The 15,637-nt window shown below is 58.2% G+C and overlaps 1 protein-coding gene across 1 annotated transcript in view; it reads right to left on the bottom strand.

Annotated features, from left to right (window-relative positions):
- Positions 1-7,137, bottom strand: part of EBF3 (EBF transcription factor 3) — a 126,574-nt gene extending 119,437 nt beyond the window's left edge. The window contains exon 1 of the mRNA XM_019424590.2: positions 7,123-7,137. The gene's annotated coding sequence lies outside the window, so the exon portion shown is untranslated. The remainder of the gene's footprint in view (positions 1-7,122) is intronic.
- Positions 7,138-15,637: the final 8,500 nt, after the last annotated feature.

Consider the following 15,637-nt stretch of genomic DNA (forward strand, 5'->3'; position numbering starts at 1 on the left):
GGGGCCGGTCTGCCCCCGTCTGGGCCTCGCCGGGCGCTGGTGTTTCCTGCCCCGGCGGAGGCCGCCGAGTGCCGGGCTGAGGACCCACGTCGGAGGCGGGCTCTGCCAGATGCTCTGTCTTTCCCGGCGGCCACGGGAGACCCCGTCCCCCGGCCTGTGCTTAACCGCGGCGAGTGACAAAGAAGGCTCGGGGCTCTCCGGACGGACAGGAAGCGCGCCCGGCCTCTCCGGCGACCCGGAGCCGGGTGTCCGGCTGCGCGCCCTGCGCCGTAGCCAGACCTCCCCGGCGCCAGCCTCTCTAAAAGCCGAGCGGACGCCGCGGGCGCCCGGGTCCTGCCCTCAGTGCCGCCGGGCCCGGGTGAGCGCGCGGCGCGTAGCTTCCCGACCTGGTTTCGAGGAATCGGGAGGGCAACAGGGCACGGGCAGCGCGTGGGCCCGGCGGCCGAGCTCCTGCCGCGGGGACTCGGCACCCAGGCGCACTGCCCGCCCAAAGGACGTCTGCACGACCAGGAGCAGAGACCCAGGGGGCTACCAGGAGCTGTCCCGGCACTTCCCAGCCGAGAGAAATCAGGCCCTTTCGATTAAAACAAAACCAAAACAGGTCTCAGGGTGTAAGTGTGTCGCAGGGCCCCCTCTCCCCGCCCGGTATGGGGTGGCACTCCCTTTTCCCATGAATTGGCAGTGTGTGTACGTTAATATTTTAATTAATCGGGAAAAAAATCGAAGTCCGATTTACGTTATCTGGGGACCCCCACGCTTCTTGGAAGGGGTGAGAAAAAAAAAAAGATGTGTTGGAAAGCAATCTATTTTGCTGGTGTTGGGGGTTAATGACTATTGCCAAAGATAAGTGAATTATCAAAGCTGTTGCGCCAGTCCTATCTCAAAATCCATTACGGTGCCGGCCGTCTAATTAAATACGTAAGTATAATAAAATCATATTTTATGACTATTTGAGGGTAATGAGATTAGTCTTTAGAAGCGATCGCCACATATTAAAGATGCCACTGTCTATAGAATGTTAATAACCTTAAATCAAAGTGTATGGAAACTATTCACGATAAATTAAAAGAAAATTTCTGTATTCCTAATAAGCCCAGAGCTTTCCACCCACATCAGACTGAGTGGAGAAAGGAACACCTTCTTCGTGGAGGCACAACGCAAAATAAAGTTGGCCATAGGTGGAGGGGGGGGTGGAGAAATTGCTTTGTCTCTGCGTGTTTAGCTGCTTCGGGGGGCTCACGCAGGGCGAGCGGCAGGCGAGTGTTATTGTCAGAATATGCAAAGTGCCTTTTCGGGGAAAGATGAAGTTGGAAATAGGAAACAATGCTTCCTTTGTACCACACTTCCTAAAATGCCCAGCCCGCCTTGGAGGTGCCCCCTTCCTTGCGCTAACGAAAGTATCATGCTTAAAATCATTTACAGTATCTTTAATTCAGATTACACGCGCCAAGGCGATTTAAATCTGATTACCAAATTAGAAGGTTTAAAAACAAATCCTTCTAAATCTGATACTGTTGACTAAAGAGGGGAAAGGAGTTCTATAAGCCCATCACATAAGGTAACGATCCTGCCCCAGAAAGAAAAGGGGTTTTAAACCTTTTTGACAGCAAATGCAGCTGCCCCAGTATTTTGGACGATATTAAGGGAAAATGAATGCAAATCTGTGTTCAGCAGCCATCTGGCCCGAAATGGGGGAATCAGCTGCTCTCACAACAGGCTCGGAGGCTGAATCCATTTCAGCTCATTTTCTAGATCATCTGGTCCCGCACCCAAAGCGTGGAAAATACGGTCTTTATCATTCACCAACTTTATCTTTTTTGTCACTCAACTGCTGGCTCCGAGCTGCGGGCACAAGGGCCGCCCGACCCGGCCGGGTCTCCACACGGGCCTGCTGGGGAGCAGCCTGGCAGGGCAGCCCCTCGGCCCCCACCTCACCCCACCCCAGAGTTTTGCGTTAATGGAGGGGAAGAAGCAGCGGAGAGGAGCGAGGGCCGAAGCACAGGGCTGGGGAGGAGGACGGGACTGCAGGTCAAGTCCTGGGCGCCCTGGGAGATGCTGGGAGAGGTCCCCGCGCCAGCCTCCTCCCCCTGGAGTCCCGCTCCCGTCTCTCTCGCTTCCTGGGGAACTAGGGGCGCCCAGCACCCAGGCAGGGAAAGCGGGGGTGGGGAGCGGGGCGAGTGGGGGGGAGGAGCGGAGAGACAGGCTGACACTTTGGAAGTTGCGCAGGCCGGGCCGCTGCTCCAGCCTCCGCTCACAGGGAGCTCCCGGGGGCCAGACGGGCGCCCAGGGGCCGGGCCGGGCGGGGCCTGACCTTCGTTGGGAACCCCGCGGGCCGAGACGGCGACGCCGACCGCTCAGGGCCCCGCGCTCAACGCGATTTGCACGGGTGGCCCTTGCGCCGCCGCCGCCTCTCCGCCGCCGCCTCCTCCTCCTCGGAGGGTGGGAAGTATTCCTTTTGTGCGGATTTACGGGGAGAGGCTTCAATGAGCCCCCTCACATTTGCATTTAAATAGCGGCATCAAGCGCTTCGCGTGCCACACACCAGTGGGCTCCCAGATGTCACGCCGGAGTCAGTCAGATGGCCAGTGCCCAGCTGTCCTCCCCACGTCGTGCCGGAGCAGGCAGTGACCTTAAAGAGACAGCGCCCGCCGCCCCTGGAGCCCTGTTGGGGAAGCGGCGTGCAGAGCGCAGGGCAGAGGCGGCGCTTGGCCGCTGACCCGCGGCACCACCAGAGGCCGAGCCGGGCGGTACGACCCGGCGGCGTCCGCACCCAGGCCCAGCCCGGCCACCCTGCTGGCCTTGCAGTGCCCAGTGGCCCGGCCGCCGCGCGCCTCCAAGCCCCTCCGCGTGCGCCCATTACCCACTCGGGGAGGGCGAGGGGCCGTTCCCCGCGCACCAAGCGTGAGCGTCCCCCTTGTACCTGCCCAGTCCCAGGGCCTCCACTGCTGCGTGGTTCAAGGCCAGGAGAGCGAGAGGCGGGCTGGTGCCAGCCTCAAGAGTCATCCAGAAACTTGGGCCAAGTCGGGGTCCCAGGGAGTAAGGCCAGCCACGGCGCCCGCTCCCGCCCAACGTTCAGGCTACTTTGTGAATGCCCTGTCTCGCTCGCGGCCCGGTCCGGGGAGCCAGCCGACCCTCCCTGCCAGCCTTCCAAAGAGCAGTAAACTGCATTTCCCGCGTTGAGAAGCCCGGGCAGGGGGTGCTCCTGGAAACCGAGCCCCCTGAGGGATCGGGGGCGCGCGGGCGCGTCCAGGCGTGGCGCCCTCGAAGGGCTCGTGGCCTCAGGCCCAGGCTGAGAGGCCTGCCACTCAGCCCTCGAGAAAGGGTGAGAAGCCAATGCGCCAAAGGCCCCGCGGTTCGCGTTCCGCCGCCAGTGCGGAGTTGCAGGCACGGCCCGCCCCCACGTCCTCCGCGCCTGGGGGGTCACGCTCAGCCTGCGCTGGCTACCTGGCCGCCGGCCCCACTCCGGCCCGGCCCGGGACTCAGGACCCGGCGCTGCGCACAGGCGGGGGCCAGGGAAAGAACCAGAAATTAGAGAGCCTGGCAGACCTTGGGCCCCGGCGGGAAGGAGGCCACACAGGGGCCCGAAGGGCCGAGAATAGGGAAATCCTGGGAAGGCACACCTAGAAAGTCCCGTGAACTGCGAGGTAGGGTGGAACAGCCAGGCACCCGCAAACCCTGCCCACCTGGGGTCAGTGTGTCGAGGCCCCTGAGTGCCTCCAGGGTTTGGCTTTGTGCCGCTGGGTCCAGCTCACCGATGGGCTGCGGGAGGCCGGGGAGGCAAGGGCTCTGGTGTCCGGTCACCCGAACCTGTTAAACTGCGTATAAATGGGGCCGGACCAGGTACGGGTGGGTTTTCCAGGCCAGAGAGAGCGCCTTCGCCACCTCGGGGCAGAGATGGAAGCGACGGGGCTCTCAGGAGTCAGGTGGCGAACTGAACCCAAGCCAGGCGGGCGTCCCCCCTGCCCTCCCAGGCAAGTAACTGGGCACCTCGCCCAGGACGCACGGGGCGCACCAACGGGCTCCTCTGCCCTCTGCTACAAAGCAGGGAGGCCTGACCGGATCCACAGGTAAAAAGTGAACACTGCAGGGTCTCAGCCCCCAGTTCTCTGCATCATCACCCCTCCCAACGCCTCATCCTGTAAGGTTAAGGTTAGCAAAGCCCGACCCACCCCCCGAGTACCCTAAGAGGCTCAATTCTCCAAGCTGGAATATGCAGGCGCCTCTTGTCTAAGCGGCCAAGTTTGACAAACAGCGCCTCCTGGGGTGGGGAGAGCAGTGTCGCTGCACAGCCGAGAGCCACGCCGCCGAGGCTTCCACCTACCCCAGGGCAGGTGGCTGCCGAGGCTCCCTGCCCAGCCTAACAGCTGCGCTGCAGCTCCTGCACGTCCCGCGCACCTAGGCCTCGCTGACCCCGTGACCCCAAGAGCGCACAGAAATGTCCACCCAAAGCCTGGTCCTAACTGCCGCCCACGTGTGTCTGCAAAATCCAGGCCAAGCCCGGCGCCGGCAACAAGGCCAGGGCAGTGAGCGCCGCGCCCACGCCGTCGCTGGCGAGAAACGTGCGCCCCAAGTGCCCAGTCCCGCGAGAGACAGCGGACGCGCCGCGGAATTCGCTCGACCCTCTCCCTGGAAATCCCAGGGCTCTCCAAGGTGGGCATAAAACGCCAGGGCGCAACTCGATTCCCGCAGCATGCGAAATTAGAAAGGAAACAGTTAATTATTGTCTCCTTGTCCTAACTTTTCTCTGGTTCCTTCTGTCACTTTGGCTGGCCCCACCATTCTGAATCTGCCCTGGGGGCTCTTCAGCCAGAGCGAGAATCCCAAATCAAACACTCGCATTCTGCGAGCTGGGCTTCTCCCAACGCACCTAGCAACCTTAAAGGTTGCCTCTCTGCGAAAAGCTTGGGAGAAGCACCTGAGCTGGGAAAGACAGTTGGCGTGTGGCGCGGTCCCTGGGACCCGAAAAGGCGCAGCGGTTTAACAACGAGCTGTTGTTTCCGGAGCTGCGTTCAGCGGCGCCCTAAGGCAGTCGGGCAGGATGCGCCAGAGCCAGCGCCCCGGACGCGGATTCCGCGCCCACCCGCCCCCGCCAGTTTACAAAGCAAACTTTCCCCTGAGTAGTTTCTAGATCGAACGGCGCACAGAGTGCGCCAATCAACACCTAAACAGACCCAAACTGTAGAAACACGGATCGATCAGATAATTTCAAATATTATAATTGGCTTTAATTAAACACACTGCGTTCTAATTAACTCTGAAATTTTAGCATGCTTTGGGACACTGGTGTCTGATTTGATATTGTCAGTCCAGATGTCCTAATAAAATTCAATCCTCCACTCAAGACTTCAATATTCACTAAGAACAAAATGCAAATTAAATGTAAAACCTAAAGTATCGCCAAAGGTATAATCAAGAAAGGTGTCTCAAAACTTCGCACTTTTTATTACGCAGTAGTTAAAAAATGCAGATTACATGCTAACAAGACCTCTCCAGCACACCATAAATCTTAACTCTTTCCTGGGAGGGGGTGGAGGGCCCCGCCACCGGCTTAAACGTAAAGGAAGGGGTAACCAGACCCCAGGACAGAATTGAATGCCCTCATCTGAAAGCTAACGGAGCGCAAAAAGTTTGCCAGTGAAATTCTGGTTTGAAACGGGTTTGCCAAAACGGGCAAAGGAGTTGGGGGGCTAGAGAGCCAAGGGGTGGGGGTGGGGTGGACGGCCGGGCACGGGGACTGACGTCCTCCTCAGCAGCGACACTCGCCCACCCCTCGGCTGCACCTTAACCGGGTGTGGACGCATCCGTTCCTGTGCGCAAAAATGCGTTGGTTGGTGGGGGACAGCTGCCGGGCCTGGTCAGCCCGCCCGGGGAATTACCTCGGCTGTAGGGACTGCGACGAAGAGGCTGCGAAGAGGAAGGGAGAGCACACTGCCCTTGGACAGAAATGTGTCAAGTCCTCCTTCCCTTCGCGCCTGCACAAACCCTTTAGCCCACGTCCGCGCGACTTCTAAGGGATCCGAGCTGGCGCACGGTACCCGGCGGCGCGCGGCAGAGGGATGGCCCCTCCCGGTGAGCCGGGCGCAGGCCGTGCAGGGGGTGCGCCTTTGGTGACACATTTGGCCGCGCTGTGATTCTTTACCAGTCCGAGGGTCTGCTAAATTTACAGCCCAGAATGAGCCCTGTGAAAAGGAAGCTATTCCCACATTAAACATGTGTATGTTTTCCATACTAATGGAGTCACTTAAAGCTGTTGCTAATTTAACTTTGTAAAAAGGCCACACTGTGGAAATTTGCATTTTCTTTAGGATATTGAAATGAAGAGAAAACTGCTGGGCGGCGAGGCTGCCCAGGGCATAGCTAGGGGCCATGCAGAAATAAAAACAGATAAAGAAAAGAAGAAAGAAAGAAACCCGCTTCTCTTCTAGACTATTAATAAGCAATTTGTCCCGCTGAAATTTACATTGCAAAGCGGAGCGCGCCGGCAGCCGAGGCGGCAGGGCTGGCGCGGGCTCGGGCGGTGCACCCCGCGCGGGGCGGGGGCAGCCTCTGGGCCGCCCCGGCCGCCCCCGGGGGTGATCTATGGGCAGCTTTGAACCTGGCGTCCTCGCCGCCGCACCGCCGACCCTCGCCCGCACCCACGCGTGTCTGCGCGCCAGTGCCGCGCCTGGGCCGCGCGGCCGGAGAGCGAGGACGGGGGCTGCGCGGTGGCCACCAGGCCTGCCGCAGCCAGGTTGGGGTCTCTCGAGGGGAGCCCCTCCGCTCGCACGAACGTCCGGGACCCACGGACTCCCGTCCGCCCCAAAATGCTGCCCAGGCCGTAAATTTAAAATGCCAACAAAACGCTTGATTTATTATTATTATTTCTTTCTTCCCGCCGGGCCGCGCCGCGCCGCCCCGGTCCAAGTGAACTGCAAGTGCGGCGCCCCGCGCTCCGCGCCCGCCCCGCGCCCCCGCCCGCGCCCCCGCCCGCGCGCGCCCGGCGCCGCGCGGCTCCCGAGCCTAGCGTGGGGCCAGGGCGCCATCTACGGGCGCCGCCGCGGCTCCGGCTCGCCTCCCGGAGCCCGCTCCTCCTCCCGCCGCCCGCGCTCGCCCCGCGCCGGCTCCGCCAGGCCTGCCACTTACCGCAATTACGCGACGCTCCCCGTGCCGATCTGCTTAGGAAACACGGGCCGCTAGTTAGGCGAACTTTTAAGCGCCGTGGCAAAACTTTCGAAAGGAAGGCGCCCTCCTGCCTCGGATGTTTGGGCACGATTCAGAGATACGAAATGCAGAGATAATGCAATTTGATTTGTTAGTCTAACTCTGCGATTTGAGACTCGATGTCCCCAAAGACCAGGCGAGCTTCCCCCCCTTTATTTATTTTTATTAAAACATCAATCTACGCTGGAGCTGGGTGAACTCGGTTTCACCTGGAGAACATAAAATTCTCCATACCAGAGAAATGAGCACCTTTCATAAATCAGCGGTATTCCTGACACATCGATCAATTTTTGGTTGTTAATCCGAAAGGAGGAGTTTTAATTGCTTCCTGCGTTCTCTTCCAGGCACCTCGGCGTTTCGACCTTTCCCTCCCTCCCTCCAAGGGTCTCACTTACCCCGGGTCGTTCCACTAAATCCCCGGCACCCCCAGTCTCCGCCCGCGCCCGTGCGCGCCTCCCCCGCGCCCAGGGCCCTCGGCCCGCGCTCACCTCCCCGCGGTCCGGCCAGGAGAGGCGCAGGCGGACCCCCCCCACCCCCGACCCCCCGGAGCCCGAGCGGCCGCCCAGGCAGCGCTCGCCCGCCGCCAGAACGCTGCCAGGGCGCGGCGCAAAAGTTCACTGCGAGGCCAGGCCCGCAGCGCCGCCCGAGGTCCCGGGCTCCCGCGTCCCCAACGCCGCCGCGCGCCTCCGCCGCAGCCCCGCCCGCGCCCCCCGCAGGCCAGGGGAACGCACCCCCGCGGCGGGCGGCGCGCCCGGCGCAGCCCGGCCCCCCTGCGCCCAGCGCCCGGCCCGCGGCGCGCCAAGTTCAACTTTCGTGGCCGGCGGCCTCTGGGGGCCGCAGGCCGGGGCGGGGAGCCCCCGACGGGGCCGCGAGCGGACCCCGCGCGCCTACCTGCGCCGCTCATTCGACGGGCGTCGCGGGGCGCCCTGGCCGCGAGGTGGCGGCGGCGCCAGCGGCCGGCCGGGAGGGTGTGCGGCCCGGCGCCTTCCCACGTTCCCACCTCCCACCCTCCCGGGAGAGCCCACGGGCCGGGCCGCGAGCGCGCCAGTGCGCACGCGCCGCGCTGCCTTCCACCGCGGGAGGCGGCGGCGCGGCGGGCGGGGGCCGGGCGGTGGCGCGAGGAGGTGCCCGCAGGCGGCCCCGCGGCCCGCCCCCGCCGCCGTGCCCCCCCGCCCGCCGCCCGTGCGGAGGGACCTCCGGAGCGTCCCCGGGGCCGGGCGCGGAGCCCCCACGGGGAGGCCTTCCGCAAGCGCCGGAGCCCCGCTCCTTCCTCCAGGGCCCAAAGGCTTTGGCGACCCCTGACCGAAGAGAGCGCGCCAAGCTCGGGGAAGAGGCGCCCCGACTTAGACACCTGTCCGAAGCGTGTCCCAGGCCCTGGGCTGGCCCGAAGCCGTCGGTGTAGACTCGTGCACTTTCCCGAGCAGAGGGTGGCGCGGGTCCCCCCGGGCCTTTTTGGTAATGCTGAGTGAGGGGACAGTTTCCGTGGAGTCTGGATGCTGATAACCTGGTGGGAAGCACTCTACTGCCTGGCGGGTACAATAAAACGGGGGCAGGCAAGAGCTCTCCCACACAGAGAGCGAGAAGGGCCAGGACTGTCCCGGTAAAGCCACCGTGAGAGAGAACGCCTGGCCCTCCAATCTGAGCCCTGCGTTCCAGGCAACGTCAGCTGACGTGCTCCCGCTGCCCGGGGAGAGAAGGAGGCCAAGCAGCCTTGACCGCCCCACTCCCTGCCTTTGGTGTCACCCAGGAAATGACCTGATGTCGGACCTTTGCCATTAACATCTGGAGCCGCTGCTGACGGCAACGAAAGGGGTCGGGCGGGCGTGTCCTCATCCCTGACCGCTGGCCGGCTCTGGGGTTGGAAGAAGGGGACTTCTAACCAAGGTGGCTGGTTGCAGGCCATGTTCCCAACCCAGTGACTGCTTCTTTTTCTAATATACCCCTTTGCCGCGAACCTAGTACTATCCCCTGCTAATTCTTCTCTACCTGCTTTCTCAGACCCAAGTGCAGTGTAGACACCTGAATAAATACAACTTCCTGTAGCCGAGGTTTATCTGCAAAAACAGAAACACCAGTGTGTCAGAATTTGACCCTCGCCGTCAACCACGTTGGCTTCTCCTCGCCTGTTTCTTGCTCCTAGATTTGTTTTGCACTCTTTACTTCAATCTTTTTTGTAGTGAAAGTTGAATGTGCTGAATCATGAAATCTTACTGGAAGGGAAAAGTTATTTTTGGCCATTTATTTAGTAAAAAGCACTCCAGAGAATGCAACCCAGAAATGTACTTTATTATGATAGCTTAATGTAAGAAAAGAACTAAATAACGAATATTTCCCCTTTGTCATCTTCACTTGGGAATCATTTTTAATGTGAGCCAGCATGAAACCATTTAAGCAATATGCAATATTTTAAGATATAAAATTACCCATGTTTTTAATAGCAGCTCACGTGTATTGAAATGTTATGTGCTTGGCACCCAAGACAGGCACGAGCTCGGGAAAGCTACAAGACATGTCCCCGTCACACTGCCAGGAAGCTGGGACTCTAACCCTGGTGCTGGGCTCCGGAGCCCAGGTCATCACCTGGTTTGGCCACGTGTGGCTTCAGAGGCAAACGATGGGGACGTTCGATGTCTTAAAGTCACTTTGCACAATGGAGCCCTGAAATGGGCTTTGCTAAGTTTGGCCGGATGGCCTGTGGAGTGACAAGAAGGAGGCCAAGGGATGTATAGGGTCCCTCTAATAATGGGGCGGTGACCCTTCTCCAACCCTTCCCTCCAATCTTACCTACCCCTAACCCCCACCCGCCCTCCAAAGGTGCCATCCTGTGCCACCTTCCTGCAAATGTTCCTGGAGAATGGAGCCTCCACCTTACTCTTTGTAGGTCCTGAAGGATTTTTTTTTTAATAGGAACGAGAAATGAATGGAGAACATTTAGCCATGTAGGTAATTGTTCCTGATCTCAGAGGCCCAGGAGAGGAATAGCAATGGTCACATAGGTCATGAAGGAAATGACACAATCAGATGGGACGGTTTGAGGAAACCCATCACTTTTATGCGGAAGAGTTTGGCTGTTGACAGGAGACCGTGACCTCATATTCATATACAAATAACATTATAGAATTACCCTTTACTTACTCGAACGAATCACTGAGTTTTTCTGGGCCTCCCTTACCTGATTACTGCCCCCTTCACTACCCTCCTTTCCCCCACAAATATTAATTTAGGCTGAGTCAGGCTGTGCTTGGCAGTGAGCAAGGCCCAGGTCCGTGATGCTTGAGGCTTAGCCCGTGAGAAGGCACAGCTCTGTGACGTTTGAATCCGGAAGGCTCCGGTAGCTCTAACAGATCTAACACATGTCAGTGTCCACCTCATCTGACATTGTCCACATGTGTATGCTCTGTCACTGACCACTGCACCCAGAAACAAACTCACAAACATCAATGTTTATTGCTTTGTCCATAACAAGCAACGTGCCTGAGGGCCCCTAGTAACCAGCCAAGATTTTAAGTGTGAGACAAGGCGGGGCTTTGTCATTGCCAAGTTAGCACGAGTCCATGGAGGGACCCGTCACAGAAACGGCCGCCCAACCCAGAAGTCAGAACTTAATCCTGGGCATTTTCAGAGCCCAAATGGTTTCAGGAACTGCTCGTTTTATTTGCTGACCCATCAGTCTGGTAGGACACACGTCCATACATGGGTTTCCCCTGTGGGAAACTCCTGAAGTTGGGACCTACCTGTTCTCTTCACCTGGCTGATGAATTCTTGCCATGGAGCTGGACACAGCATGTGAGATCAGCAAATAATCGTTGAATTAATACAGATAGGATTCAACTTTAGAGGCCTTGCATTATGGAAAGGTTTCAAACACACACACACACACACACACACACACACACACACACACACACACACGTCAATAGAACAGGAAGACAAAATTGGCTGTTCTGCCCAGAACTTTGTGGTCCCTCCGCATCTCTTCCTGCCTGCAAGGAAAAAAAATATATTTTCATTAAAATGGCAGCTGACTTGGTCAAATAGGCTGTGACCTGCTTTGTGACACTTGTGCTCTTGCCTCCCAATGGAGTAACCTGGCTGAGAGTGAACTAAGAAAACCACCCACTGTCCACCTAAGGCGGCCAGGAAAAGGGCACTTGCGGGAGTCGGTGTGGAAGGTGAGACCCGCTGGCCCGGGCAGCGGGGAGCAGCTGCCCACATGGTAACAACAAGCCAGACCGGGGGCGATGGCCTTTTCCCTTGGCCCTGGGATGCTGGCTTCAGCACGAGACCCACACTCCTCCAGTTCATGGAGGTGGCTGTGAGGCTCTCAGGGCAGACTGCTTTCCCGAGACTAGGTGCGAGCAGCTGTGAAAACTATTCAGCGTGTGAAGGGAGGCACTCAGGGGCCTCGCTGGCCCTCCCTGCCCCCACTGCTGGCGTTCAAGGGCGTACGATGGTGGTTCCGTCTTACGATCATTCATGAAGGGAAGTCCTAGGGTTGGAAGTCCTGACTGCGTTCTAGGCCCACGAAACATAACATCTGAGAGAGAAAGACTGAGACGCATATGTTGGTGGGGGAAAATCCTGTAATTACTGAGGACTGTTTTCACCTTAACATATGTACATCCAACTGCTTATTTTTTTAATGTTTATTTATTTATTTTGAGAGAGAGAGAGAATCTCAAGCAATCCCGCTGTCAGCACAGAGCCTGATGCAGGGCTCAAATTCACGAACCATGAGATCATGACCTGAGCCGAAACCAAGAGTCAGACACTTAACTGGCTGAGCCACCCAGCCCCCCCCCCAACTGCTTATTTTTTAAGTACAGGCCTCTATATTTTCATTTTTCATTCTGCTATTTATCTAAATTTTTTTAAGTTTATTTTTTGAGAGAGAGAGAGAGAGAGAAGGGGGGGCAGAAAGAGAGAGGGAGAGAGAGAATCCCAAACAGGCTCCGTGCAGTCAGCTCAGAGCCGGACGTGGTGCTCAAACTCACAAATGGTGAAATCATGACCTGAGCTGAAATCAGGAGCCAGGTGCACAGCCGACTGAGCCACCCAGGTGCCCCCTTCTGTTTATCTAAAGCCTTGAAAGTCAACTCTTAAACCTATGACATGTGAATTACATCTTGATTCAGAAGAACACTTAGATATAAATATAGCAGTCAGTACATTAAACCGTCGCCTGAGACGGGGACTTTGCATGCAGGTGGCTTGTGGAGGTATGTCTATGGCCCAGGAGAGCCAGGAAGGGACTAGGGAGTCAGGGAGGGTGTGGAGACTGAGCAAGGGTCCCACAGAGGACGGCCTGGCCTTGGGACCCTGCAGACCTTCCCGTCACAAGGTGGAGCCAATCTCCCCGCAGGCCTTCTGATGTCGACCTGGGCGCATAACTGTTGCCTTGGCCTCTGGATGTCAGCCGCCGTGTGGGACGTCCCCGCTTCTACTTTCTGTGCGTCTGTCTTCACTGTGGGAACAGACCCAACCAGTGACTGGTGTGGAATGAGCACACGGCTCGGAGGCCAGTGGCCCCGCCAAGGCCCTCCTGGACCAGCTGGCAGCCAGCTGACCCACAAAGTGGGAGAGAGCCCGCCAAGATCGGCAGAGCCTTCCAGCCAAACCACGGCAGGTGGCAGATGTGTGAGAGCCCAACCCACCCAGAGTCACCTGTGGCTTGGGGTGGTTTCTTACGCGGCATTGCTGCTGCATAGATAGCTGATAAGGTGAGCTGCGGCCTGGTCCCCCAAGATGCTCCCCGTGTACGTTACCCTCACAGCCCTCCTGGCCCACGGGCAGGGAGCTGGGCTTTCAGATTCCTGTGGCCAGCAGTCACTGGCTAAAGGGCTGCCTGGGGAGACATGACCTCCCTGGCACTTCCGGCCCTCGCAGCCTGTGACAAAGCTTCATTTCCCTTTACAATGTGGAGTCCATTGCAAAATCTACTTGGTAAAGAAGTTCAGATGCTCACCCCTGGGGAATGACCAGGATCTCCAATGTCCAGTGACCATGCAAAGATTCGCGTGGCCGAGGCAAGTGGTATCCTAGCCTTCTTTGCCCGTGCCCACTCCGAAGAAAGAGCTAGAACAAGCCATGCACCCAGGACTCAAAGAAAGCAATGTCAGGTCTTCCAGCAAGAACTCTGTCAAGCCCACCCAGGCATCTGACCTACAGAACTGTGAGATAGTCAACGGATGTTGTTTTAAGCCACTAAATTCATAGCAATAGATTATAACAACAACAGACAATGAACGCACCCACCTTTGAAGCCTGGAGGCTGACGTTCCTCACTCACACTGTGCATCGGTCAGTCTTGCCATGGCAACGCCACGAGCAAACCTTCCCCAGTGCAGTCACTCGAACAGCAACCACGCTTCCTCACATGCACACCTGCCGGTGGGCTGGGGCATCTGGGCTGATCTGGGCCCCACGGGTTGCACACGGCCGGGTGTGGCTTCAGGCCACCGGTTCTGTTTGCGTCTCATTCGCTGGGACCAGCCACCCCCGGGCACGTGCTTCTCGTGACGGTGGCAGGACCTCAGGGGGACAAGCTCAACTGGACAAGCACATTCGAGACTCTGCTTGTGTCCCATGGACCCAAAATAGGCTGTGGCCAAGCTAACATCCCATGACAAAAGGTGTAGATATGGGAGGGGGAAGAAGTGGAACAGGAACTCGCAGAAAAGCCTGTGTGGACCCCAGAGTCCTTTGGTGTTGGAGCCCTGAGGACAGGCACATTATCCTGGGTCCTGAGTTCCCGTATCCCCCACCCCACACCCTTCAGAAAGCCTTCAGAGGAGCCAAGCCCCCAAATGTGGTTTGCTCTCCAGAGGCGGCAGCCCATGGCTCTGTCCTGCTTGGCCTTCTACCTCCCGTTGCTGCCTGTGATTCACCTTGGACTTCATTCCTGCACTTTGGCTGGAGAGGCCCCCTCCAGGCTCCTAGCTATGCCCCGAGAGAGAGAACCAGCAAGCGGGTTCCGGCCAAGGCAGGAGGCCCTGCAAGGATGGGCACCAGAGTGAGCCTGCAGAGCAAAGAATTGGGGTTCCAAAAAGAGGTCTGGACTTTGTCTTGATGAAAGGACAAAGTGACGGGAGTGTCTGTTATTCTTGAGCCCCCCAGGACCACATGCTAATGGGATGCCCAGGTAGGGGCTGGCTGGGCCGGAAAAAGCAGCCATGTGATCAGAGGGTGGGGGAGGGGAGATGGTGCTCGAGTTCAAGCACACGGGCCAGTCAACCAATGGGGTGTGCCTATGTAGTGAAGCCTCCAGAAGGGCTCTGGGTGGACACTGAGGCCTGATGGGCTTCCCCGATGGCAATATTTGGTGCTTGTTGTCACATGTTGTGACCAGAGGGGTAACACTGTCCAGGACCCCATGGGGAGAAGAAGACCGAAGCTCCGTGTTTGGATGCCTCCCAGGTTCCACGGTATGCATCTCCCCCCTTTGGCGGGTTCCACCTTGATGCTTCGCCTGTAAGAATCGTGAGTGTGACAGGACACCCTTCCTGATTTCAGTGAGTCTTCTAGCAAATCAGACCTGAGGCTGGTTGGGGGAACTCCCTGAATCTGCAGTTGGTGTCAGAGTCTTGGGCAGACCGGGTGGTATAAAGGGTTGTGCCCTTAACTTGAATTTGCCTAACTCTGTGTAAGCCCCACCCACTTTGCCCATGGAGAGGTGGCCCCTGGGTCACTGGCCACTGAGAACCAGCCTCTTCCTGAAGAAAGTCCAAGGGCCAGGGCTCCCGGCTGAGCCGCCCTCCACCCCGACCACACCCCAAGGGGGCAGGCCCTCACCCTGGGGCAGACCCGACCTTCAAACCAGAGTTTCTTTTACTAGCCCGTGACCTTGGGAACCTTACTTACCCTCTCTGGGCCTCAGTTTCCTCATCTGTAAAGCTGAGGTGATAATGGTACCCACCTCATGGGCTTGTGGTAGGGAGTAAGCGAGATGTTATGGTGAAAGACTTAGCGTCGAATCCCCGTGGACATTGTTCCTGCTGCCTGGAACAGGAGAGTGTTTGCCACTGGTCGGGGGGCCGTGCCCTGGGCTGCCTGGTGGGGGGGATATTTGATTGTTTTCACGGATTGGTTTGGTTTGCTTTCCAGTCTGCAACCTTTCCCTTCCCTGACTTTGCTCCCCACTCGCCTCAAGTACCCAGGATGTACCATTCAGGACTCTTCGTTGTAAGCAGCAGCAAAGCAACTCAAACTGACTCAGGCAGAGAACAGAATGTTTGTTGGCTTGCATAACAGAATAGTGGCTTTGGGAAAGCCGGGGTCAAAACACCCCACCAGGGCCTGTCCACATCCTTTGGGGTTTCTGTCTCACCCTCAGCCTCCACTGGGTGGCCCAGCAGTTCCACACTCGCCCTTATGGTACCAAAATGGCTGCCACGGCACCGGAGCGCATGTCTCCTCTGACAGCTTTCACCTAACAGAG

The sequence above is a fragment of the Panthera pardus genome, unplaced genomic scaffold (genome assembly GCF_024362965.1).
Source record: "Panthera pardus isolate Hobbes unplaced genomic scaffold, ASM2436296v1 HiC_scaffold_22, whole genome shotgun sequence".
In the NCBI taxonomy this organism is placed as follows: Eukaryota; Metazoa; Chordata; class Mammalia; order Carnivora; family Felidae; genus Panthera; species Panthera pardus.